Source organism: Rhyacophila brunnea, unplaced genomic scaffold, assembly GCF_057557595.1.
Source record: "Rhyacophila brunnea isolate RB1 unplaced genomic scaffold, BYU_Rbru_1.0 scaffold_20, whole genome shotgun sequence".
NCBI lineage: Eukaryota > Metazoa > Arthropoda > Insecta > Trichoptera > Rhyacophilidae > Rhyacophila > Rhyacophila brunnea.
In genome coordinates this window covers 38,124,525-38,152,224 of record NW_028232860.1, presented here as the reverse complement: position 1 = coordinate 38,152,224, position 27,700 = coordinate 38,124,525, and the positions used below count along the sequence as shown (strand labels likewise).

General features: G+C 33.9%; 1 protein-coding gene and 1 long non-coding RNA gene across 3 annotated transcripts in view; both read left to right on the top strand.

Annotated features, from left to right (window-relative positions):
* pnt (ETS transcription factor pointed) overlaps positions 1–27,700 on the top strand; it is a 429,327-nt gene that overhangs the window by 246,315 nt on the left and 155,312 nt on the right. The window contains exon 1 of one of the 2 annotated variants that reach the window (XM_085948069.1): positions 15,182–15,315. The exons of the other annotated variant lie outside the window; for it this stretch is intronic. The gene's annotated coding sequence lies outside the window, so the exon portion shown is untranslated. Of the gene's footprint in view, positions 1–15,181; positions 15,316–27,700 lie in introns of those variants that run through there. 2 annotated transcript variants of the gene reach the window in all.
* On the top strand, positions 3,811–8,520 carry LOC147071624 (uncharacterized). The gene is made up of 4 exons (XR_015070815.1): positions 3,811–3,919; positions 5,284–5,451; positions 6,099–6,310; positions 8,096–8,520. It is a non-coding gene; the product is annotated as an uncharacterized LOC147071624 (long non-coding RNA).

The window sequence follows — 27,700 nt, the reverse complement described above, 5'->3', positions numbered from 1 at the left end:
ACATACAAAATATTTCGCCATTTTTTCACACTGGCAATGAAGTATGATATCTACTGACCATGGCCCTCTATAATGAATAGTCAGGCCGTGACACGAAACTGCTATTTATTGGTCATAGCTTATTCAAATGCAATGTGGTAAACTGTTCATATGTAGAAAATGACGATTGTTGTATATTAAATTAAATGGTAATAATTTGAACAAAATATGCAATCGAAAATCTTCATTTATTGCGAAAGGATTAGGTACCACTTTGCTTTGGAAGATAATTAATAACTAGAACCACCATCGTAAATGTTAATTCAGTGCCACGGCCTATATATAGTTGACCTTGGATCCTTACCTACCTACTCGTTTTCCTTTATTGTCTGTACTGTAAAATGTGCGTACTTGCTGTTATAAATTATCAAAATCTAATAAATCATCCACTCTGTATTTTCTTGTTTGTTTATATGCACCGAACCACTCAAAATGAAATCATCACTCCAATGGCTCTCTTCATAGTGGAAGATACTTTGGAGTAGAGGCCATGCTCCAATACCACACGACACATGTAATAGCTTCAATGTATGTTTCAATGGAGCTACAACAAACACTCAATAATGAAGAGCCCTCCCTTTACATGTTATATAGATAAATTGAAAATCCATCAGTATTTTAAGCTTATAAAACAGTTTTAAAATTAATTTTTTTCAGATCAATGGCAATATTTTATTATGATTAGGTAGATATTATTTATGCTTTTATTATGTATATCTCCGAACAGTTTGTAATATCATGAACATGCTGTAAAGTAAAACATGCCTGGCATACGGGCTTTTGCGATCTGTTTTTTATTCGCCTATGGATAGATAGCTAGATTGAAAAAAAAATTGAATGAATTTCATTAGTTCGATTTTTTTCGCTCATTTCGTATTCTTGAATGGACGAAACGCTTTTCGGAAGGATACCATAGCACATTTCATTACGACTGTTAATAAATATTGTATATCACTTACATTTTGCTGTTTTTTATACCGTGTGAGAATTATTCTTTTATATTTTATCAATTACGTATTATCATTACAAGCGTCTGCCTTCCTACAACGACTTTCTTCATCTGGAGTCTTGGTTTATTCAGGGTAGCAGTTCTTTGTGTAATTTAAGTCATTGGTATATACCTACATGGATCATTATCTCCATATAGCCGTACATTTCTCTTTAAGCTTTTTCAAGATCATTCATAGGGTTGTTATGACCTAAACATCGGAGTCTCCCAATGCGGATTCGCTTAATTGTATTGATACCGTCATATAGACAATAAAGTACAGCGTTGTATTTAGTATGTTTATTCCAACTAGATACATCTGTGTGCGAAAGAAAGAAGGCAATAAGTCCAATATCGCCACTTTTCAGGAGAATCAATGTATGGTTGTACCTTTTTGTATGGGAAATCCAATGTTGATTCGACTCATCCCTTTTCTCAATTGTGAATAATACATGTCATCATCAGCTGGGGTCGATCCACTGCTAGCTCCCTCCACTCTTCTCCATCCCTAGTTCTTCGCTGCCACGTAGGTACCTACATCCACTGAACTTTATGATATGATAGGGTTGACTGTGGACGTTTAGTGCCCCTTGCTTTCCACTGTATGACGGCATTTGTCCACCGTTTGTCCACTCGCCGAGCGAAATGTCCAGCCCATTGCCATTTCATCTGCTTAGCGACGTCTATCACATCGCGTACTCTCGTCTATTTCCTTAACCATTGGTTTCTTTTGGTGTGATCTTTCCGCGTTATGACCAACATGCACCTTTCCATGCCACATTCATTGCTCACATAATACTGTATTGTAGTTCATTTGGCATATTTAACTAATTTTTAGATGTTTAAAACTTATCGCACTCTTTCTTTCGCTTACCTACAGATATTTAATATTATATCATTCTGCTATCACTGGCTCAACTACTTTCCATGTCATATCCATCATCGGAAGTCGGCAAATTTATTTTCTATCGCCATTCTGAAGAGGGATAAAGTGTTAAGTTCATACCAAGCCTGATATCATCGGGCCAATATATTTTTTCTTTGCGTTATCAGAAATTTTCACTTGGATCACAACATAATGTTGGTGTGCCGCATGATATGATCAACATATGCCAGGTTTCTAGTTTTGACTTCTTTTGCTCATTTTTCATTTTTGACAATTAGTTGTCTTGTTGTTAATAACTTTTTTCTTTTAACTAATACCCATTCCTAGATTTTGGTCTTGACTACATACATAATACTTTGGTCAATTGATAAAAGGATGTTATATCTATCACTTCTCACGTTCTGTTAAAACTATGTAATTATACGATACTTGATTAATACGTTTATGTATTTGTTTTTTTTTGTGTTCAGTTTTAAGACGTATTTATTAATATTTACAAACCTCCCCAACTGACCCGACGAAAAGTAGAAAATGAAAATAAGCTTTTGCACCAGGTAACTACTTCAACGTTTGTGTATTTACTTAGGTTTGACGTAAGCATATTGTATTTGATTAAGCTACGTCATGGATTTTGAATGTAACTATTAGGACAGAAAGAACCTCTATTATAGTATATGATGAGTCAACTGATCCCAGCTGATCCAATAATCGGCAAAATCCTTATTCTCTTTGACGATTGAATATTATTTAGGTTCCATTATCGACCATACACTTGCAGATTTGTCGGTTTTGTGCTGTAACTGTAGCATATTTTTGTACACGTGTTTTTTATGGACCAATATTTAAAATTTTATAAAATATCACCCTTTTATCACATTGAACGTAAAGAAGTGATGCGCTGGATTTTGGCCACGGGCTACAAATGCGTCAAAATAGTCTGCATTGCCTTTTTTAGCAAGCGATATGGTTTTTTCAGACGCTGCGTGATGTGATGCCTTTATGCTCCGACCAAGGAACAGGCATCTACTAATAAGAAGAAGTAAAGTTGAAATAATCCCAGATAAATGGGTAACACAATGGCTAATTTAATTTGTCCACCGTTTGATCATTTACCTCATAGGTCCTACTGTATTGATAAATTATTTGACGGAAAATGACTGGTGTATTTATATCACAACACTACTTAAAATATTATAATTCTTGTCTTGCTGTAAACTTCTGAATCTTTGGTAGACTACCACTGGCATAGGCCAACTATATTAACTTCGATTTTGGCGCCAACTTTTAAACAAAGATGACACTTCTAAAATAAAAAAAGATGACCCAATTCTACAGATGAATTATTTCAGATACTGCTATACCTCGCCTTATGTAGTTTATGTTGCAGTTCCATCCATATCAATAATGACGCCTCCCGCTACATATTATACCAATGGTTCTGTTTGATGGCGCGATTGATAGCAGCTAAACCGCAGCGTTTTACCTGGTCCTGTAGAATGGCCCTTATGCTATATGACTGGCATTGCAAGAATCTTCTAACACAGTTGATAATTATATTTGTGTTAAAAGAATATTATAATCATACAGTGATAGCAGACTCAAAAGAGCTCATAGATTTAATATATCACCATCTATATTAGTCCGAGAATTGCACAATAATTTCCGTGGTGCCAGATCTTACGGCAAATCCCCTCGTTTGATAGTTAACTTAGCTAATGTTGCATAATTGCCAAAAGCTAATTAATGAAGACAACGTTCTTTTTTACTTTGGCAACACCTGTTAAAACATTGGGCGCAAATAAATTTGTTTGTTTTGTGAAGAAGATACAGCCGAAATAAATACGTTCTGACAAAATAGACGCACCTCGACGCTTTGACAATCCGAGCCAAGGTTTTTTTTCTGTATAAATGTGAAGATTTTCCGTCAATGATTTAACTCAGGGGGGGGGCAAACTTTTTGGATGGAGGGCCAAATTCAAGAATTCAAAATGACCGGCGGGCCGCAAGTAAAGTACCATTTTTAGATATACACTATTTATTATCACGAAAAATAAACATTACAAAAAAATAATGAGAAGAATGAAACTGTTGTAGGTACATTTTTTTAAATTTATGTGTTAATTTTGTAGTTGATATTCTCAAAACTGCTTGTAAATGGGCATCGGAGATATTTCATCGTAAAGAATTTGTATTGAGGTTCATGATCGAAAATGTTTGTTCACATATATAGGTTGATCCAAAAATAACGAACATTTTTCTTGCATAATCTTTAAGTTGGCCGAATTTGTCTGAATCAAGGGCATTGTAAAATTTAGAGATTTCTTCACGACGATGCAATTCTCTTAAATCAGTGTCACACTGCAGATCAATAAATAAAGTTGTAGCTCTGTCGCTACACTATCAATATCTATTGAAAATGGATCGCGTACTATTGCTAAATAAATTTTAATCTATTGTCAATATTTTTTTAAAAATTATAAAAAAAGTTATTCGTAATCAGAAGTACAATAATTAATGATGGCGGGCCGCAAAAAAATACCCGGCGGGCCACATGCGGTCCGCGGGCCGCAGTTTGCCCTCCCCTGATTTAACTGATTCTTTGAAATAATATCCTCGGACGATGCAATATGCACTGATATATTTTTACACAATTTTAATTCAAAGCGGTTGCTTATTTTTTATTATTTATTATATTATGATTTTCTTTAAATCTTCCAACCAGTATTTTCACAGATTTTTGCAATCTTAAATTTTAAGCATACTCCTACTTAAACATTTTTTTATCAATTTCCTGTGACAAAAATGTGTACTAACTTACTCACTAAAATGACCGCGAAAAAATGGAATATTTGACATAATATGTATCCATATTTCCGTCTTACTGTTAGTAGGTATACTACAATCATCAGCTGTAAACACTTAGTTAATGCCTTTGTATGGTAGTATTTCTAATTTAGAATATTTAAGAAGGTTAGCACACAAAATTGAAATTTAATTTTATCTAAAATATAATATTATCTAAAAATAAATATTGTCTCATTTCTAAATTGTTTTGGCGGCAATGTCTGGGCGGTAATGTCCGGGCGGTTTTGTCAGGACCCCGCTGCAGATACTTGGATAATGCGTGGAAATAACTATGTAAGAAAAACAGAACAAGAATAGGACCGATGGGCCAAAAATACTCAAACGGATACTTATTAATAGGCTTCGGATTCTTAGGTACTTATTTAAATATTTTTTTTTGAGCGGCCCTACAACAAAGTATCAAAAATATCTATCTGTTTCAGACAATTTTGAAACATTTAAGCCCTATTTGTTAGCACCTATTTTTACATATTTTTGGATAATTATATATTTTAACATATTCTAGGTTTCAGCACATATTTTCATATAAACACAAAATTAATCAACACAAGTAAACCTAATTTAAATGTTAGAATCATCTACAAAGTCACTACATAGTGGATCAAATTAATATTTAAAAAAATACTGCTGGTAAAATAATAAAATGGTCCTGGAACAATTGGAATAAAAATAAGTAGGTACAAAATTAAATAGTGTTTTAAATAAAAATACTGGACTTCAAACGCTGCAGAATATTAAAGCTGTTTTGGAAAATCCATCAGATGCCTCAGATGTTAAAATTTTTTCTGCTTCAGAAATAGTTTCATTTACATACGCAACAATAACATACCTATGTAGAAGTGGTAAGAAGTTTTTCCTTGCATAAAAAATTTCAAACATCAAATCGTCAAAGATTCACTTTCGAAAATTTGAAGCATTGTATTATTATTTATTATTGTAATAAAGCGTTTTCTGTTTGTGAATAAATAATAAATTAAAATTGTTGAAATAATATTTATGATTTATTGTAATACTTAAATTAAAAGCACCTATTTTTGTTATTTTAGCACTTAATTATGAAATTTTAATAACATATTTTCTAATTATAACTACATATTTTAGGTACCTATTATTCATTTTTTAGCACCTAAAAATCCTAAGCCTAGTTATTAATAATGTAAGTAGGTAACCACTACGCCGGGCGTATTCTTCCATGGTACGTGATGTGGACCTGTAAGAGTGTAAGACTGCAAGGTCTCCAAAAAAACCCGTCCTATCGTTATGTCATCCGAGTGAATTTCAATAGCGTAAACGTAATTATACTTGTTTTTTTATTATCAGATTTGCGTGGGACGATTTGATGTCTATATCGATTTGTTATTCGGTTAATGAATGTGGGAAAAGAGGGGTCACAGCCTCTCCGCGGTCCACCCCACAAACATCGCCCATTTGCATATCGAAGATTGAATCCCAGATATTATCTGGATTTATTTTAATATCAATGAAGTTGTTATTGCAGTGGCGTACATGACGAAACTACAATAGGACATCGAGTACGTATCCATTTTTTATTTATACAATATTTACAAGATTCAATACAATTCAATTCAAAGCCAATAGCTCAATTGGACAGGAACCTTCATGCGATAGTGAAAAGATGTGAGGTTCGAGCTCCTTCACTAAGCTTAACATTTTTCTAGGATTTATTCTAATTATATGTATGGTATGTATGTTCTCTAAGGTATTATAAAACCATGTATACCTACCTACCTATACCCACATATCCAATTTAAAAGTTTTATTTTGGAATATGTTTTGATCTGATTCACAAATAATAATCACAAGATAAAAAGAACTTTTTATATACAATGTTTTTAAATTTTCTGTTGAATCGTATAAACTTGACTTGACTAGCTTAAACGATCATAAAAAAATGTACTTATATAATATATATTGTATAATACTGAAGTGTCATTTTGATTTCCATAGTAACGCACATATATATTTTTAATTTAGTTGCTAGGACATCAGACCCCTAGCAACCAATAATAGTGGATTGGGTCTCGGAATTCTTCCGAAATAACTTTTCATACAAAACAGAATTAACTGAAAATGAATTCAATTCTACTTAAAGATGGCTAAGAGTATTAAAAAAATGCATTGGCATCGTGTTCTGATATATTCTAAAAGTTTCAAATGTCTAGCTAGTCGAGAAGTTAGTTAAAAATCGATTGCAAGATTTGTACTGGATAAACAACCACCGAACACATAAGAATACGACCTAATAAAAACGTTGTAAAAATGCCACAAACTCATATAAACCGACTCCACAGAGCAAAGTAATAATATTATATAATTGTGAAAGCCAGATGCCATAGACCAAGGTTTTGGAGCCGTATTCGGTTTATTACTTTATGACGGTCAAGCCAAAAATCACAATATACACAAAGCGCGCCGATTGTCATCAAATATCACCAATATTGAATGCGCGTTTTGTCTATGTGACTAATTTTAATGCATACTATGAATAACATAATATTCTTTAAAACGTGTTTCGAGTTATTTTCTTTATTTCTCTACAATCGATATTTAAGTCTTTTTACAGCATCACGCAGAAGGTAACCCCCTTCCCATTAGTTTTGTGTTTCTGGCTGTCCATGATTAATTTCGCAAATAAATCTCACACTCAGAGATGATCAAGTATCCTACACTTAGGGTCCTTAAACAATGCATTGCTCATTGATTTATTTTTATTCAAATAAAATAATTTATCTTTGAAAATAGTTTGTCATAAGATGTGTGAGAGGACTGAGTTGTCGTCACAAAATACTCACTTTAATAATAAAATTGTCGATAATTATTTGTAATATTATTACCTAATAATGATGTAATAGATTCACCCTCTTGCTATAAATAAATCTACACCACTGTTTATCTAAAGTCAGCAAGTTTATACATTGTTTTTTCATTTCATAAAGATGTCAATATATCTCTTCATTTTCTTTTATCAATGACTACGGTGAATTAATAATACTTAGTCAAAGCAACATACCCATTTTTCACAAATAAAAGACAAATTGCCTTTGCTCATCATTCAGGTTTAGCTGAAAAGGTGTTTTGATGTAATCTCATATTTATTTGTCAATTTACATATTGAATTGTCTCCTCGGACTTGTGTTTTCCTACAAATGGATAAATTATTACAATGATAATAAAAAACATGTCGAAAATTACTGCATCGATTGGTATAGCGGTTTTTCGATGTTCACACGCTTTTTTAAAAATTTAAATTCTTTTTAAGGATATAATATCTAATTTATTGAAATTATTTTTTGCAGGTTGAATGACTTTGTGGATTAATAATAGGCTATTAAATTCTCGTATCCACTATGTTTAATATTTATTGTATGAATATTGTTTATGTCCCAATGCTATATATTTTATAGCCATTTTTCACTGTTTAAAAAATATTTCTACATGCTGAATTTTATTCTTAAGACGGTACTTAAGTGAAACGGCAAATAATTTTCAACTAGGTGCGACGAAATTTTGGACTCGCTTGACAATCGGAGAGCGAACGTCGAGCTGTGAACACGTCAATTTGTTTCTTGATGGCGACGGGGGTATTAATTCTTAAATCGTGTAAAGATACTAAAAAACGTTACCCATTTACTTGAAAAAGAAAACATGTCAATGAAAATATTATTGTTGTTACTACCTAATAGAACTATAAACAGAACATTAAATGGACGCATGTTGGATTTATATGACAAATTATATTTCGTTCGGCACGCGTCATTTGCACAATCCGCGCATCGCCTAGCCACGATCTTTTCAGACCATGCCTCAACTGAGGTATAGCCTTAAGATAGAAGTAGGGATTGCAATACCGAATGAAAATACAAATACCTATCGGTATTTCAGTATTTTATATTGAATACCAGTATTTTGAAATATATGAAAAAAAAAAACAGAAGTATGTATCTATTAATAAATAGATATACTTACATATTAAGTATATAAAGGTCCTTAAAATATTAATATTTTATAGCACGTGGTATTGCTGGTTTCCAAGGGCGTTGAAGGGTAACGGAAGTAAACCAGACATCTAACTGTACCTAAATTAGTACAATGGGCTACGTCCACAGAACAGATTAAATAATAGAATTCAATACACTACATTTTGAAGCAGGGTTTTGAATGTGTGAGTGTCCTACAAAAATGAAACACACATTATTGACGTGCAATAGTGTGTGTTGCAACCTTCAAATACACCATTATACAATGAGCGTCAGTGCATAATCCGGGAGCAGTTGTCAGAACGAATGACAAGCTTAAAATGACGCATTCTTAATTTCTTTTATTTTGTTAACTGTCAATTCATGGTGGAACTGCATTGTATTGTTGTTTTATTAAATAAAAACAACAATGACGCATTCTTGACAAGTGTTTAAGTTTATCCCACATTCTTTCACACTCTAGATTGGTTGCCTGTCACTCCACACCTGTTAAGTATTTGAGTTCACATCAATTCTGTGTTCCTTAGGTAGGTATGCTTTAACTTTAACTGTGAACAATCACTTTTTCACTTAGAGAAACGTTCACTGTTAATTAAATCGATTGGGTACTTTTCATTAGATATTTTTCTGTTTGAATTAATTTATTCAAACGTGTTTTGGAACTTGTTGGTAATTAATTTTTAAACGAATCGTCCTTTAATTAAGTTCATGAGAGATGTTCATTAAAAATCAACTTCGTGCAGTTTTAAATGATATTCATATTTCATGATATATTTCTGATGGAAATCATCGATTAATTATTCACATAGTGTTTTAAATGCTATTAAAAATTTGCGAAGGGGTGTACGCTTGGCGCGCCCACTCCCGAACCAATTACTTTGAAGAATTAATTTCTTATTTATTAGAGTCCACTAAATATTTATGAGTCCATCACCGCCTCTCTTAAATGCTACTGGATGATCAATTTGAATAAATTTTACATAAAAACCATCCGGTGACAAATTATGTAGTTCACGTTCAAAGCATCGTTAATGATTTATTTATGACATTTATTTTCTATTGTAATTTGCGTTGTATTCATCATCATCATCATCACAGGCCGTGCTCGATCCACTGCCGGATGAAGTTCACTTTTCTCGTTACCTAGATATCATCGTTACCTAGTATGTCACGTACATCAGTTTAATTTGGTAAGCTCATCTAACTAGTAGGTGTTAGAGCAGATGTAAAAATAAAATCTATAAATTCTAACTATTTTTTTCATCTGAGTGATTAGGCATATTGTAGATTTTTTAGTACAAGTCGGTTATGGGGAGGGAACCCAGACGGGAGCCGCGCTAATTTATTGTAATAGCAGATTTTGTCAAAATTCATGAATTCAATAATGAAAACCTAACCTAACCTAACTTAACCGCTCGCCCGGTGGCACGTCCGGTCCATCGCCATTTCATCAGCTTGGCAATCTCTATTACCTACATCCGTTATCTTGTTTGGTTCTTCATTGGTTAATTTGTAATCTTTCCGCATTGGGCCCCACATCCTGAACTGGGCCCCCATGCTGGGATCTTTGGCGGGCCCCCTACCTATCTCTAAGGATAAAGGCAGTGTGGTGCTTTACAGTAGCGTTTTTCAAATGGTGTATGCGGTAAAATTAATGTGTAGGTATATTTAGTGTTTTTTGTAGTAGGATTTTAATACATCCATTTGAATTAAGGCGCTGTCGAGTGTCAATACACAATTAAACATTTTTCGTACAACCATATAATTTTAAGTAATAACATTATTGAAAGAAAATTGCGATTTTTTTCACTATTAAAGCAAATTTGTGTTGTGTGTTTATCTCACTTATCTGGTCGACTGGCCTCGCCGGGCCCCTCCTAAGCCCGGGCCCACAGGCTAGAGCCCTGTCAGTCCCCCCTGCCCCCTTGTTGGGGCCATGCCCCCAATACACATTTCCACACCACGTTGCTGTGAAGAACTACATACCGAGAAGAGTGTAAGGTGCTAAGGCATGCTTTTATTCAGCAGTGAACCGACCCTGTCTGATGATGATTACAAGAACAACTAAAAATCAATGAAACAATTATCAACGAATTATTAAATTTTGAAGTAGGTAAGTTATAATGTGTTTATTGATTAGGTAGGTGCTAAAAGGTTTTTTTTATTACGTAAATAATATGTAATTTGACTGTACTACGAGGACCTATGAGTTTTCGTGGTATGAATGCACTAGTTACCTAATAATAAAAATAGTACGGAATAAAAAGAGAGAAACTCTTCAAATAATTCGACTACGCACATTCATTCATAAAATTTGGGTTCGTCAAAAAAATCTGTGTAAAAAATCAACCCTTGAAAGCACAATCGTAAAGGTATACGTAATTTGTTTTTGTGTGGGTAGGTACCTATATTTTGTAGTAAGGATGTATTGTATTTTTTTACGATCTCCCGGATCGGATATGGGATGTGCGGTCACCTTCTGTACACGCATTTACTTCAGGTATATTATCCGGTCAGGGTGGGACTAGTCTTAAATATTGATTATATCTATTATTCAAACTATCTGATTTTATCCCATATTCTTCCACACTCGAGATCGGTAGCCTGTTACTTCACACCATGGCCTCCCACAAGGGGGGCTGACAGGGCTTTAGCTTGGGGGCCCGGGTTCAAGGGGGCGTGGCGTGGTAAGTCAGATAAACGCACATCACAAATTTGCCAAATAGGAAAAACGTCGCCTGCGGCGCTATTTCTCGCGGTAGCTATATGGTTGTATAATGCAATTTTTGATAGTTTAGTGTTGATACTCGACAACACTACTCCATAATTCAAGTACCTATATGTTTTAAAAAACCGTTAAAAATACATTGACTACGTATCTACTCTTAATTTTACCTCAGAAATATTTGGAAAATGCTTCTGTTGAGTGTCGGGACTCCATTTGTTTTAACCTTAGCGAGAGGTAGGGGGAGGCCCCAAAGATCCTGGCCTGGGGGCCCACTTCAGGATGTGGGGCCATGATCCACACCCATTAGGTATTTCAGATCCCATTATTACTGTGTTCCCATTTGTTTCGATTAATAATACCAATATCAGTTTTCGAACGGCAAAAACAATGCAATTAAAAAGATATCAAAATTTTAACAAATGCAATATATTTTGATGCCCGTGGATCGGTACTTTCTGACTACCTATCTACTTATCTTCTTAAAATCTTTGATGTTATCATAGATATTAACCCTTGCATATTCTGTTTTTTCTTACAGTATAAACATGTTTTGTTGGATATTTAATTTAGTCTCCGCATTATTAGCTACTTTGGTACAAGTCGGTTTACGGGAAGCTAGGTGGACACCGCGCTAATTTTAATGGCCGATTTTGGCCAAATTTATGAATTCAAGAATGAAAACCTAACCTAACCAACCTAACAAAACAAAACCTAACCTAACCAACCTAACCTAACCTAACAAATAATCCAGTATATCGGCTATTTTCAAAATTTGTTTGCCGCTGGCTTCCCGTAAACCGACACGAACCTCTACTTTTTACAGAATAAGAAATTCACAAATATTTTGGAAAAATACGAAAATGGAGTAAACGTCACACGGGATAAATATGAACGACTTGAGCCTTGAATAGAGATAGTGATGACCACGATTGAATAATTACAATTGTTTGAAAACATGTATAGGTATATGTATACGTGATGTAGTAATAGACGTTGCCAAACAGCTGAAATGGAGATGGGCGGGGCAGATTGCTCGCCGAAAGGACGGCCGCTGGACAAATGCCGTCATCCAGTGGTACCCCCCAAGGGGCATGAAACGGCCACAGGACCGCCCTAAAAGCCGCTGGATTGACGAACTGGTAAAGTTCGGCGGAAATACGTGGCAGCGAACGACACAGGACCGAGAGAGTTGAATGTAGCTTGGGGAGGCCTTCATCCAGCAGTGGATTGACCCCGGCTGATGATGATATATATTTTGGGGAATATTTCAAAATATGTAGCTTCCTGTATATAATAAAAATCATGCCGCCAATCTATAAAGATGATCCACATGAGCTACGAAATACAAATGTTATGTTTATATTATGATGTATTTATATTTTTTATAAATGATATTTTTTTTACTACGTCACTTGATTGTTAAGTTGATTTATTGTATATTATATTGTATCTCAATTTATAATTGACACCAATTATTTTTTATCACTAGGAAACATCTGTTTTGTCTCTATGCACTCCGGCGCAAATTAAATAGGGACATAATATTAATATAATATTAATATTAATTATATCATTAATATTAATATATTAATGTTAATAATTTATTTATTAAGATATTTGAAAAGTATTTTTATGAATATGCAGAATAACCATAGAAACAGCCATTAATGTTTAATTTAAGATGGCAGACGAACTGGACAAACTGGAGTACCTAGTTGTCAGCACACCTGTCTCTGAAGTCGTGGGTAAGGTTTTATGTGATAATACATACTTCACACAACAAGCACAATTACATAAACATTCAGGATTTTAGGAAATCACACAAATTTATTGTGATTTCAACAGAAACAAACCCGGTGCCTAAGAGGGGACAACGACGCAAAGCCCACTGCAAGTAGAGGTTATGAGAGGTCTTACGAAGCACAAACTGAACAAAAAATTGCTTTGTAAATCTCCCTTGTGATTCCCACACCCCGCCAAGCCGATTATTAATCATTTAGTCATGCTTTAAGGACTTTGGATGTTTTCCGTTTTTTGCGTTATTGAATTATGTTTAACTAATCCGTTATCCTTGAATTCCACCCTGGACGCGTATCCTCGAGTTGATATCCCACATCATTGCCAGGCCTGTGCGCAAGGAGTCGGCGGAGAAGCCCGCTAAGAGCGAACGAGACGCAATAACTTCATTCATAAACCCAGTCGCCATGATGTACCTACTTGCTGGCAGTTGTAAAAGTTTGCCCGGATCATGACACTTGAACATAATCTCGACGTAGAAAATCCATCTCCCTCCCGCGCGCGGATTATTGTCATCTCGCGCGCGCGGCGGAAAGAGACACACGCCTTCATTCATAAAGCCGCACTGATCCCATGTTAGTATTGTTATTATTACTTTGTAGAAGTTCGCCGAGATCGCCCGGAATCGTCCGTCTCATTTTGTCGCGTTAAATTGTCGCGCGATCGACCGAGCGAGATGAACGAGACCCACATTCGAAACGTATTTTGGTCCTAGAGCTAATAATTGTGACCCCTTATTCTAAAGTTTTATACTCGCAAGTATGTACCTACATATTTCTTATATTATCGTGGTTTTAAAATTTTGAATAAAATAACATAATATGTAAATTTTATTAAATCAGTTGGGGATGTCAGATTAGACAATATATTATATTATATGTTATAGGATTAAGTATGTACTCATATTATAATGTAACCTAATAACATAAGTATGAAGTTACTACATGATCGTTTTATAGCTACCTACCTATATCATAATTTATAATATATGGATACCTATATTTCAACATTCTTTATGCTACGACATGGATATTAGTTTCTTTGAAAGTGTACTTCCGGTGGCTTTCTAATATATATGCATAAACTTACATATATTCCCATAAATTATAGATAAGTAATGTGCTATTTTATATTATCTTAATACCTATATTGATTTTAGTGGTAGAAGTGTTTAAGTATTGTAGGTGGTAGGTACCTACCTACCTACTTGGTAAATTATAAAATGGGCAATTACAAAATATTCAAAACAATATTAAAGCTCATTCATTTTCAATGGGTGGTAAAACAGTAATATTGTTTTCATCGTAAATAATGGACACTATTAATTACTTACCTACCTACTTAAAAGTTTTAAGCTTTTTTATTAATATTTGCGACTAGGTAGTCTTTTTAATTCTCCGGACTAATTATATTTCGTCACCGTATGCATTTTTTAATTTAGAATAATTGGAATATTATTAATTTCATACTTTTTTTGAAATTTCCATTCGTTTTGTACCCATGGAGGGGTGTGACGTTGCGACCGGAAGCTCTTGGTTTGCTTTGCGCGACGATCAGTCCCGCGCAGCTCTGCGCAGGTGCGGTGGTGCGTGCGCAACTTCACTCCGTTCAATTAACCCGATAAAAAAACATCGAAATCAAGATCAACATCCACCATTGGATGCCGATATCAATACGCTGTAAGAAAATATATAAAACCGCGAAGTGATGTATACACGGAAACGTCAGAATTTAAATTTCGAACGAGTGTGCAAATCGAGTGATAAAGACAATAAAAACAAGAGTGCCAACTTTAAAATGACATGTTTTAAAATTGGAACATATTAAAAGCTGTGTGTGCAAAAAATATACACATTTAAATGTTGCTCAATTCGAATATGATTATTTCGAATTTCGAACTACATTAATTTAAATCCAATTCGATCAGTGTTTGACATTTAAAATCAACGTCAAAATCGCGTTTAATTTATTTTTTAAAAAATAAATAAAATCACGAATATGGCGTGACAATCAGGTGAATATAGCGCTGTTGTAGGGGTGTATTTTTAATATAAGAGTAAACATTTGTGTCTGAAAATCCAAAATATAATATGGGTCCGTATAGGTACCTACGTACTGTCAGTTCGTTCATGCGCGACAGAGTTCTTTGTGTTGAATATTCTCAGGATATGTCATCCATTGTAATATGTCATTATTATTTGTATATATTATTACCGATATAATAGATTAATGTTATTTTTCTGCGGTTCCGAGAATTACTAATAACCCAGTAGGTACCTACTGTTGTGGTTAGGATGACATTCGGGCGACCAATTATTCAGAGATAGTTTTCAATTTCCTTTTCTGGAAGTAGATACGTAGCCTGGCATTATCAGCCCTTACCAATTTGGTTGCAAAATGAAACTATCCGTATTGTGTTTAATATTGTCACCGGATAGCATCATGTGTTTTTAAATTTGGTCACGTTTTTACTAATTTTGTCATTCTCCCCTCCCCGTGTAGCTGGTATATTTATATGTACCTAAGTGGTAATGCAGTTAAAATACATTCTATAAAAATTGGGGGTGGTTCGGTAGGTACTCTGAACATGGGATGGGGTCTCTTGTATATAGGTAGGTACAACGTTCTTTAAAAAAACGAACTTTTCTAACATTTGAATTGGTTCATCAGGTGTTATCGATCTACTTTTCGAGATAATGGAACTTAAAGATTGCAATAGTGTCGGTGCTCTATTGGCTAATCGGAGCGCCGAGCCCATTAATGCGTCATTATCCCGCTGAAGGTGGCCAGGGGGCCGAAACCCTGGTATTATAATATATAGTGTAGGTACCTAGGTAGGCACTATTAAATGTAAGAAGTATGTAGATATATAGTTTAACTTTGATCATTTTTGACTGGCGGTCTGTGTACAATGTTTCTTTATCTACTTTATAAGTTAATAAATAAATACCTAAATTAGGTATTTTAAATTGCAATCCCCTTATTCCGTCGAATACTTACATGAACACTGATGTTAGGTATTAGCTTAAATTGTTTTCATTTAATCCCTTTTTGATCCCCCCCGCTCTTCACGATGGATTTAGGAGGGGGGGGGGGGTGAAATACGTATTTGTATTGGTATAATTTATAAGGATATACATATGTAGGTGTATTGTCAATCATTGTAAAATGCAGAGCCAGAGCATATTGTTTTTAAATTGATAGGTATTGGTACTTATTATTTTTTATTGCCTAAAATTAAAACAACATTTATTTTGTTCTCAATTTAAATCGCAATTAAGTAATCGGTATGAGATAGGTAGCTTTGCCCTCTCAAGTCAAACTTTGGATTACGAGCATAATCCGTTCCGGATACGGATTTGTAATTGAAAGCACTCGTATACCATAATTTCGGGAATGGGACAACTGGGCGCCAGAACAATTGGACGCCGTACTGTCAAATGAAATAAATATACCTACGTTCGTAACGATTTTATACAGAAAGTAGATGGAGAATTTTAATCAGTTTTTATCTACTACTTAGGTACCTAGTAGTTTTAATTCATTTTGCTCTTAACATAATGTTTTTATTGCGGATTGAGAATTATCATGCCCAAGGCTTTATATAAAATTAATAAAAACCCTATTCCCATTGGAACTTAAACATAATGCACAATTGAATCATTATTTTTGCGTGCATATTTAAATTTTCACCAAGTATTAAATTATAATATAACAATTTAAATATAAATAAGTAATAATATTAAATATATATTTGAAAAGTACCTATCTATAATTCACGAACGTCTATTTATTTTCGAATTTCATTCGATTGCGTGGCGCCCAGTTGTCCGGCACCGAATCGTCCTAAACCCAAATTTTCATCGCTCGCACTGTTACAGTTATAAACACTCGGGTGGTGCTATTCTACAAAATGTTGCTCTTATTGCAAGACCTCACTCGTTTATCAAGTTAAAATTTAAGTATTAATTTATTATTATTAATTAGTTAAAACAATCGTAGACTAAGTTACTCGTAATCCAAGGTTTTATTGTACATGCATATTAAGTCAAATAGTGTGAATTATTAAAGGATGCCACATAAACATATTTAGTGTATTGTAGAAAATAGAACAATCGATATTTTGCATATTCATTAATAATATATAGGAGATAACGGATGTGTTAATGTTTGCTTGTACTGTTTTTGCGATTGTTCATCTTCGTAATCAGTGGCTTAACAACCCAAGGCGGCTCCCAGCCTCTCGCCTAGATTCAAAATGTATTATGTGTATTTACGGTTATTAGTGTAACAAAAATTTGTTCAAGTATCCTATGTGAAAATGGGAACCCATTTTTTCATCTAATACCTACCTACGTGTTTTATATTATATCCTGGCTTTAGAGCGAAATGAATAAAAGCATAAGTAAATGCTGATAATTCCCACACCACTTCGTAGCACTGTCATTGGAAATTGGAAGTATCTAGTAGTAGGTAGGTACTTTTACTTGTACTAAGTTTATTTTTTAGTTATTTGTGATGTCGATGTACCCCAACCATACGAAGTCTACAATGATCAATTCTTTTTCCATGGGTCACCGGTTCGAATCCGCGTCAGGTATTTTTTCCCAGTGAAAATGTGTTTAGAAAAGTATTAAATGCATGACTAACCAATATTTAAAAATTACTTTTGAGACACATTGAAGAGGACATATTATATATGATATAGATTTAATATGTTTTTATATGACTTGTAACGTAATTAGAATAGGGTATATTTATATAAATACTTCTTTATAGGGCTTCTTTCATAGAGTATACCTACCTACATACCCTTTAATTAACACGAGTTAATAGCAATATATGAGATTGTTTATTGTTTTATGCATACTTAGACAAAGTTATGTTGTTCATTTAAAATACCCGTTAAAACCTAAAAAGTATCAAATAGCTAGGTACCTAATTATTTTATATCCACTACTGACATTCCCTCCGTATATACCTAAGGGTTAAAACAAACGGAGCTGCCAATTCAGTTTGGACATCCTATAATATGCAGATAATACACATCTCGTGACCCTAATACTACAAGGTTCTAAGTGTTCGTCCTTGAAAAAACAAACCCAACAAAGAAGTAGTATTCTAAGCTACCTCATTGTTACTTTTGTTTCTCCAAGGACAAACACTTAGAACCTTGTAGTTCTCCACTCGCGATCTGGTAAGGCAACTTGCAGCGCCATATCTATTAGCCCTTAGCGACACAACAATCCAGATTTGACAGGCAGTTTCGGGTGATTCGCTGACCACCGGTTTGTCGCGGAAATCTAATTTTGTACGAAATATTCGTTAAAATCAAAGATGCTGAAAATCTTCTATAGAGATCGAACCAAATCTTAAAAAAAATTAAGAAAAAAAGGACCACTTGTCCACATATGAAATTGGCTTCAAATGACTTATCATTGCTGGTCCATTTGCAGACAACTTCACACTACTGCTACGACATTAATTTGTCAATATTTAAGGCGCATAAAAAGAAATTCTGTCACGGTGAGTAGATAAATGAGCAGCCGATAATAACCACACTTCGGCATTATTATGTAATTGAAAAACCATGTAAAATTTGTGTAAAACCATTTATAACTGTCCTCGAGTCAGCTATCACAATACTCATGAAAATGGTCGCCATATTACGTGAATAAGAAATTTGTTTGCTAAGTAATTTCAAATTTCATAATAGAAATAACGTAGGTATAAAGCACATTATATTGTATTATAATTTCTTTTATTGTGTTAACTGTCAATACATTTGGGAACTGCATTGTATTATTGATTAATATTAATAAAACTTAATTAACAAAATTTAATAAAAAAGTGGAATATGTACAAAAAAAAAATTGCGTTCTATTTATTATAGTTCAAATCCTTCGTTTCAAATCGATAATAACATAGGTACATGGTTAACTAATTAACAAAAAAGTCCTTTATTTCCGAATGGGCATGGTTACAACGTTGAGAAGATGCTGGAAAAATATTTACTAGAGATGATACTGACTTAAATTTTTGATATGTAACATTTGTTTAAAATAATAAATGTAATTAAAATACGTCACGATCAAAACAATGCTGACACGAGAGTAATTTTCTCCCAACGGTGGCAACACTGGAAGTATAAACAGCACGGGCGAAACAGGAGCGAATAATAAATCATGCAGCTGACTTCTAGCGTTCCATTTTCAAAAATCATTATGATCTCGCATTGCAGTGATCGCGAACTGTCTAATCATTTTACATCGCTGTCTGTACACCACTAAAATATTCGCGAACAACTATATTTTTTAACACTCATCAGAATTACATAGATTAATGAAGTTGTGTCATAGAATACATCTCACAGAAATTAACAATAGTGGATACGCTGTAAATGCACTCTATTAAAACACAATGCTTCAATATAAAACATAAAAAGATAGTCTGAAGAGTAAATTTGTACAACATTTGTTGCTTGAGCTTTTGCTATTGAGAAACAGATTAAATACTCATAACTCTCGGTACCTAGTTAATTTATTTCATAAAGGCTTACCACATTGATTACATATAGCCATAAACAAAGGCTTTGAGGTCAGATTTGGTTTATGAGTTAATGACGTTAAGGCTATACCTCAGTTGAGGCATGGTCTAAAAAGATCGTGGCTAGGCGGATTGTGCAAATGACGCGTGCCGAACGAAATATAATTTGTCATATAAATCCAACATGCGTCCATTTAATGTTCTGTTTATTGTTCTATTAGTAACAATAATATTCATTGACATGTTTTCTTTTTCAAGTAAATGGGTATCGTTTTTAGTCATATTTACACGATTTAAGAATTAATACCCCCATCGCCATCACGGAACAAATTGACGTGTTCACAGCTCGACGTTCGCTCTCTGGTTGCTAGCGAGTACAAAATTTCGTCGCACCTATAGTTGAAAAATATTTGCCGTTTCACTGAAGTACCGTCTTAAATAAAAAAAAAATACAAAGCCCACTCAATCGTTTCTAATAATATTACCAATATTGAATACACGTTTCGTTTAAGTGATAAACTTGAATGCATGCTTAGCCATTATACTACAGACAATTGAAAATACCATATTTTTAAGTATTAAAGTTTATTCCATTTTTCTCCACACTCGAGAATTGTACCTTATTACGGTTGCACCCAAAAGATAACGTACTCAATGTACTCTCTACTTACCCCCAACTCTGCTAACAGATGCGCTATACGAAAATTCAAGAAACTGGTCTGGAAACGCGGTCGCTGGAGTGATGACGCGCCCTCTTGGGATAAATTTTATATACGCAATCACCACGTGTTGATATTATTTTCTTATGTTTATTCGATTAAATAACGTTTTTAGATTATTTAGAGTTTTATCTTTAAGAGATATTTAAAATTATTCGTAACTATTTTTTCTCAATTTCATTGACACTTCGTTTATTGAATGCTAAATGAATTGATATCTAAAATGCAAATATTATCTATGGAATAGGTAAAAAATCAAAAAAGTGCTTGGTCACGTACTTTACGCGAATAAAAGATAAGTCGGTATCACAATTGAATGTTTAAGTTCATGTAATATTATGATTATTAACTTTAGTGGGTTACAAAAAAGAAAGATTGTGTGAAAGATTCAGCCGATAATTTTTTCTAGTTACATTCGAATAGATAGGCAGTTAAATATTTTTTGTACCAAGTGATATACATTTTATGAATTCCTACCTATCGTGATTTTCCACTTAATATCTAAACGGAATGCATTTTTCCGTTGGTAATTAAAATAAAATAAAAACATAAACCTTCCAACATAGTATTTACTATTTATTTAGGTATATCGTCCACCGGTTATTGACCAATGTAAAAAGTCATAATACTTGTCCCAATATAACATTTCTGTTTCATTCACAAGCGTTTTCTTTTCGTGGAAAACTAACTGCTCTGCGGTTATTTTGGTATAAATTTTATTATTATTTGTCTCTCTCATTCAGTTTTATTTTTTTAACAAAGAAATAATATTATCGCCTGCACATTTTACAGTCACGGTGACTTCAATCGTTTTCATGACATCTCCAGTATTCCCAATAATATGTGTATTGAACCTAACTATTATTGAACGGAGAATATATGCGTAGTCCAGACCTACATATCGGGTGAATATTGTATACAAACTGCTCGAAAGTTGTTACACACATTAAATGTGTTCCGATCAAGGCCTGAACAAAAACGAACCATAAGTGCGAGTGAGAAACCATTCGCCACGCTTATATCTCAGCAATATCCGTTAGAGTAAGATATAATTTCTACGGCTGAATTAAATATGTTTTGTACAAGTCGCCGGTAAATGTAGATTTGAATGACTACATTCATTTAAAAACTGCGAGCAAGTGTTACTAATATTTATTGTTTTTGTGTTAAATATAAAGTTAGTGGAAATTATTTTTAGTTAATTTAGTAGAAAATATGGTTAACTACTATCCAACAAGAATAGGGCAAAAGCTTGTTAGTTTATAATGGAATTGTGGTTAAAAATGGGAGAAGCTTGTTAGTTCACAGTTTTAACACGTAGACAAGATGTTGTTCGAGTATAGGTATGTCGTGTTTATTAAATTTGGTAGCCATACTGAGAAGCAACCTGATGTTATAACGTTTCATAGTTAAGTTAATAATTATAAAATTGGGGTTTTACTGTACGGTCGCTATCGCCGACGGTATTTAAATGACTCTTTACTTTCGCCCTCTTTAGCTTGCCACTCTTCCCACCCTGTTTCGATTCCTGACCAAACTGTCCAACTTTACTTAATTGAGCCGTTGCCCGGAATAACGTTGTATCCAACAATATTCTTGTTTTGAGAAAAATGGAAAAAACTAAATCAGTTATGTTTTTTTACATTTTATATTTGAAATACAATAAACAAACAATTATTAAGAGTTTTAAAATATAAAGTGTGAAGAAAGACAATTAAATTTGAATTTATTACAAAAAAATATAGTGAATTAATGGAATAATGTTGTATATGAAAATTTCACATACAACATTATTCCACAAAATGCTTTTTATTTATTCTACTTCACTCAATAGTGCCTTATAGAAAGCAGCGTGCTCATCTAGCATGAATTCACACATATCATTGAGGTCTTTGAGCTTAGCAGCCTTGATTGGCAGCGGATTGGAGTACATTGGAGTGAGTTCCAAGCTCCCTAACTGCATGAAATTTCTCCGTACGTTAGCCAATCTTCCCCGTCCTCCACGAAGAGGTGGTAGAAGACTGTATGATGTCCATGATTCCAGTTCATTGTGGGAGGTTCGAGCTCTGATTGTCGTGGGATCATCAGCAGAGAGCTGAAGCCAAATGGCACCAGTGATCTTCATTTTTGTTGGTCTCTGCATTGCATTTTCAACATCTGTGAAATTTTTAAAGTCAATGCGATCCATATTCTGTATATGAAATGGGTTGTTTGGACGGCTTTCTTTAATAACCTGATTCCACTGATCCGGCACCATTACCTTCGAAACCCGTTTCCTTTGCTCTATTAAAGCAAATTCACGGTCACAAAGCATAAGTCAATCGGTGAGTGATTATCATAATTAGCACTATCTTCGTCTGCTCTCTGAATACGGCGTCCGACATTCAATTTCTCGATACATGAGACGAGATAATGACTCTGTCCATTATGATTTAGCAACCTGAATGCTGATTGTATTTCTGTCTTAATGTTAAAATCGAGAACACATCCGCGATTCAAACATTTTTCGGCACAAACGCGACCCTGCGAAAAATAGAAAGAAACGATTAAAAAATTTGAAAAGGTATTATATTAAGTAACAATATAAAGAGTAATATAATGCAAGCATTATTATCAAATAACAATATGGATAAATCATTTGAATACAATCGATTAACGTTCGACGAGGAATAATATGTCGAACATAGTAATTTTATTCGTGACATCAATAGAACTGTCAAATCGTATACAACATTATTCCACAAACCTGTTTCGGTGGCTCAATTGCAGGTTTAATAATATTTTTTCTGGATAAATATTCTTTTCCTGCATCCTTCAACTTCTTGGCTTTATTATCTCTCCAGTTTAAAACATTGGATGTCCGTTTTCTTCCTTTATTTACATGAATTAAGCCACGCTCCGTGATATTGACGGACGGCGACGCCATTTTGACAACTGCATAGACAACGTTCTTCCATAAACCAATAACTTTAAAATGCTGCCACAAGCTTAAATATTGTTTCCCGACCATAATACTTACCTTAAAAGATGCATAATAACATACCCAACATTATTCCATCAATAACTCAACATTGACAGTTTTGTTGGATACAACATTATTCCGGGCAACGGCTCAATTATATTGTGATAATATGCAAGTACACTTTTAGCACTATTATCGGAGCTCGGTATTTCGTGCCGTGGCCTGAGTAATAGATGGCCTTTAAATTATAGTAATAGCATGATAACTCAACAACATAACACTATTGCATGATAAATTCTGACAAAACAATATTTTTATTGCTTTCTATTTCTAAACGATGTGCTGACTATTATTCCAGTGTTGCTCTTATTGCTAGTGGTAAAAATAAAAATAAACCTCGCGACAACGCATAATATAATAATTCTTGCCAACAGGATAAAATTTTTAAAAATATACTTAAGTCTACATATATTTTTTATGAACTGTAGATATAGGCGTGGTGCAGTAAATCTTGGGAGATAATTTCTGTATCGCATTTTCAGCATATTTCCGTAAATCATTTTCGCGTCTAGAAATTAACGCAAGGCAAATTGTTAGAATGCTATATTAAATTTTTTTATACCGTAGTTTTTATACCGAACTGGACTCTATTAATTCATAGCAGCTAATTTCATGTTGTCCTGGATTCCGGTGATATAAATTTCATGATAATTGTATCGTGTATAAGTTGTCGTGTCTGGCAATTAGTAATCAAATCCAAATTAGCGATGGTTATGAAGTCATATTGACGTATTAAAGTTTTTTTTTATTATGGTCATTTTTTTCTCCGTATCTAGATGAAATCACATGTCATTATTTGCCACGTAAATAAATACGATCCGTGTTGAGCATAGCCACACGGCGCTAATCTTGTTTGATTCCAATAAAATTTGATTTAACTATTACCGCAGTTTGCATGGCCTGCTGTCCCTTAGGTGGCAAAAACTGTCTGCTAGAGAAAAATAAACGATTCGTAACCGAAATGAGCATTAGGTTAGGTGCACACTTGGCAAATACAAAAGTAACCTTTTAAAATAATACTACACACTAGGTAGGTACGTTATAGGTAGAGTTGGGTATTTCCCGAGAAAATCGCAATCTCGAGATTCGGGATTTCCCGAAATGAATTCTCGAGATATCGGGAAATTAAAAAAAAACCTGTAAACATCATAAAATCAGTGGAAAAACGGACAAATTCCAAAAAAATATGATCGTCATATCTGTCAATCGTCATAATATGATCGTCGTATAACTGTCAATCGCTGCGTTTGCAAAAACTGCGCTCATTTTGAGTCGACGTTGGCTTTTTTTTCGACCATGTCCGAACCTAATAGGATCATAAAATGGGCTTCCACAGAGTAGAGATTTGTATTAACAAATTTTGTTTTTACGAGAAATGGATGTCAGCCACTTGCTCAACTTATTAGGTAAGTAGGTAACAATATGTGTACTTGCCAGACCCAGATATAGAAAATCCGCTACCGTTCGGCCATTGCGGGTGTGTGGTAATGTGTTTTGTGAATGCTTAAAAAATCACATTGATAAAGTCGACGCGTTTTCAGTCGAGACGAGTTCATATGTGCGACCCACCTTACAGTTAAGTGAGTAGGTACTCAGTTTCCCTTGTCCTGTCCTTTCGTGCAATAGTAAATGCGAGCCGCGTGGGCAGTATGATTTGTTCTATTTGACTAGGCCGCTACGCGACGTTGTCGGGTCTGTTTATTTAATTGCATTTTAATTGAGTGAGTGGCCAATAAAGGAGTGCGGGTGTTAGAGGTCGAAGCAATTTAAGGCATCTCTCAACCTAGTCGATGCCAAGTCGTCTTGTATACAAGTTACCAACGTACACTAGACCTATACCGTTGACAAAATATATCGTATAATAATGTTTGAGACTTTCACGGTTGTTTTTTAACTTAATAGATGTTTGGGTTTCCCCGTGTGTACTTCTTCCTTCTTTCCTCGAGGTTTCGGACTCATTGCAGAGGCCATTATCAAGAGATGATATGTGTTCTGATGAAGTGTGTAGTGTAGGTGTATGAATGCAAACGTCGTTCTAAGAATGCCAAAAGGAATTCGATTAGTTAAGAGCAAATGTTGCTCAGAGTAATGTGTCAATCGTTACTAGAGTCATGGCTTCCGGCACTGTCAGCAAAATCCAATATTCGATCCGGTATCTCTGACATCTCTTGATAATGGCCTCTCCCAATGGAAACCCAAAAATCCATTACGATATATCGTATAAAATGATAGATCTTTAAAAAAATATTTGTTACAATATGAGTGTAAACAATCAAACTGTAACCAAGAATGTTGCTGTATTTGTAACAATAAAATCGTAGTTTATCGCATAGACAAATTGTTCGCAAATGGGGCCTCCAAACCTGTCATTACATCGGGCACAGCATTCTGAAAACAGCCACTGCAGAAGACGAAGTAAATATTACTTATACCGTCACATTGGGTATATGATCATATTCGAACTCCGTGATATAAAAATCTACATTGTCTATCTAATCAGGTGAGGGATGCACCAGAATGTTTTCTTATCACCACGTGCCATTCATAATAAGTATAAATTGATTTAATATAATTTTAAAAACAAACTAACACCATTTGCAATTTCAATAAAAACACATTTTTTGACTGACAAGGTGTGTATTCCCAGTCACTTCGTTCCACTTCAATGAGTGTCTCGCCATTCTTTCCATCGTAGACTTAGATCTTAAATTTCTTCACACACTATTCGCTGTTCTTTCCATGTTTTAATTTAATACCTTCTAATATTTCTTATTTTTTAAAGCCTTTCGTATGCGGTCTCCCGATAGTTAACAGGTTATTGGTGTCAATCTTATTAACTACCTTTTAACGCTTAGTAATTTATAATCATTTATTGAAAAACACGTCAAGCAAAAATAAATATTTCATTTATTTAATTGACTTGTCCCATTGCCAAGCAGAGTTCGTAAGCATGCTGGTACACTCGACTATCCATAGCACACAACGTGTTGATATTTCGTTTGAGTTGTACAGTTTGTTTGACTTGACACGCATGGCCCCGGGGGCCTCGGGGTTAAACGGTTGAGATTTCTCTCCTCACTGAGTCTAATGGATGTGAGGATGACGAAATTCGTTAACCCTTTGATCTTTGACATCCCTATCTGATTTTATGACCGATAAATTTTAAAATTAAATAGTTGATTGTCTCGAAGTAATTTGCGCCGATTTAAAAAAAATACCATTGACAGTAATTATAATTGCTCTTGTAGCATACTCATACGATATAAGTAACTTTCTGGCGTTTGGGTAATATTGGTATAGATTATGCTTATTTAGTTATATTATCACCTCGCACCCTTTCAATATTTTCGTGTTTGGGGTGCAATTACTTACCACAGATTGGGAAACATTGCGTAATAGATATTATCTATTATATTATGTGGATTTTATGAAAACACTTCGTTATTAACAAGTTTGACAGAATGTTCTCACTATAAAAACAAGATTTTTCTATTAATTGAGTTAGCATTTACTTGGTAGAATTCCATTTTAAAAGAAATGAAAATATAATTAATATTAAATTCAACAAGTTTTTTAAAAAAGGTTTGTAGATAGCTATTTCGGTTGTAACACCATTATCAAGACTATCTTAATCTAGTCTTAGTCTAGTCTTGATAATTGTGTTACAACCGATAGCTATCGACAAACCTTTTTTAAAAAACCCGTAGAATGCAATATTAATTTTAATATATTTATTTAATATTATTTTCATTTCTTTTAAGATTTTTCTATATTTCGATTATTCTTTTTAACATTTAAACCATTGATTTTTAACAATAGGATGCCATTCATAGACTAAAACTGTATGCGGTTGAGAACGGTGTGCGATATTAAACTTTTATTTTCACTAAATTTATAAGTCTATGGTATAAAAACAGATACGATCAGATGTTTATGATATACCTACTTTGTGAAAAATAAATATACTTCCATGAACAGAAATCATAAGTGCCATACGAAGCACACGGTTCAAAACCATGTGCGGTTTCAGTGTATGGATGGCCTCTAGGTCTATAAACTGAAATAATAAATATTCATATAGATCTGAGGTTTTAGACTTAGGTACTATTCTA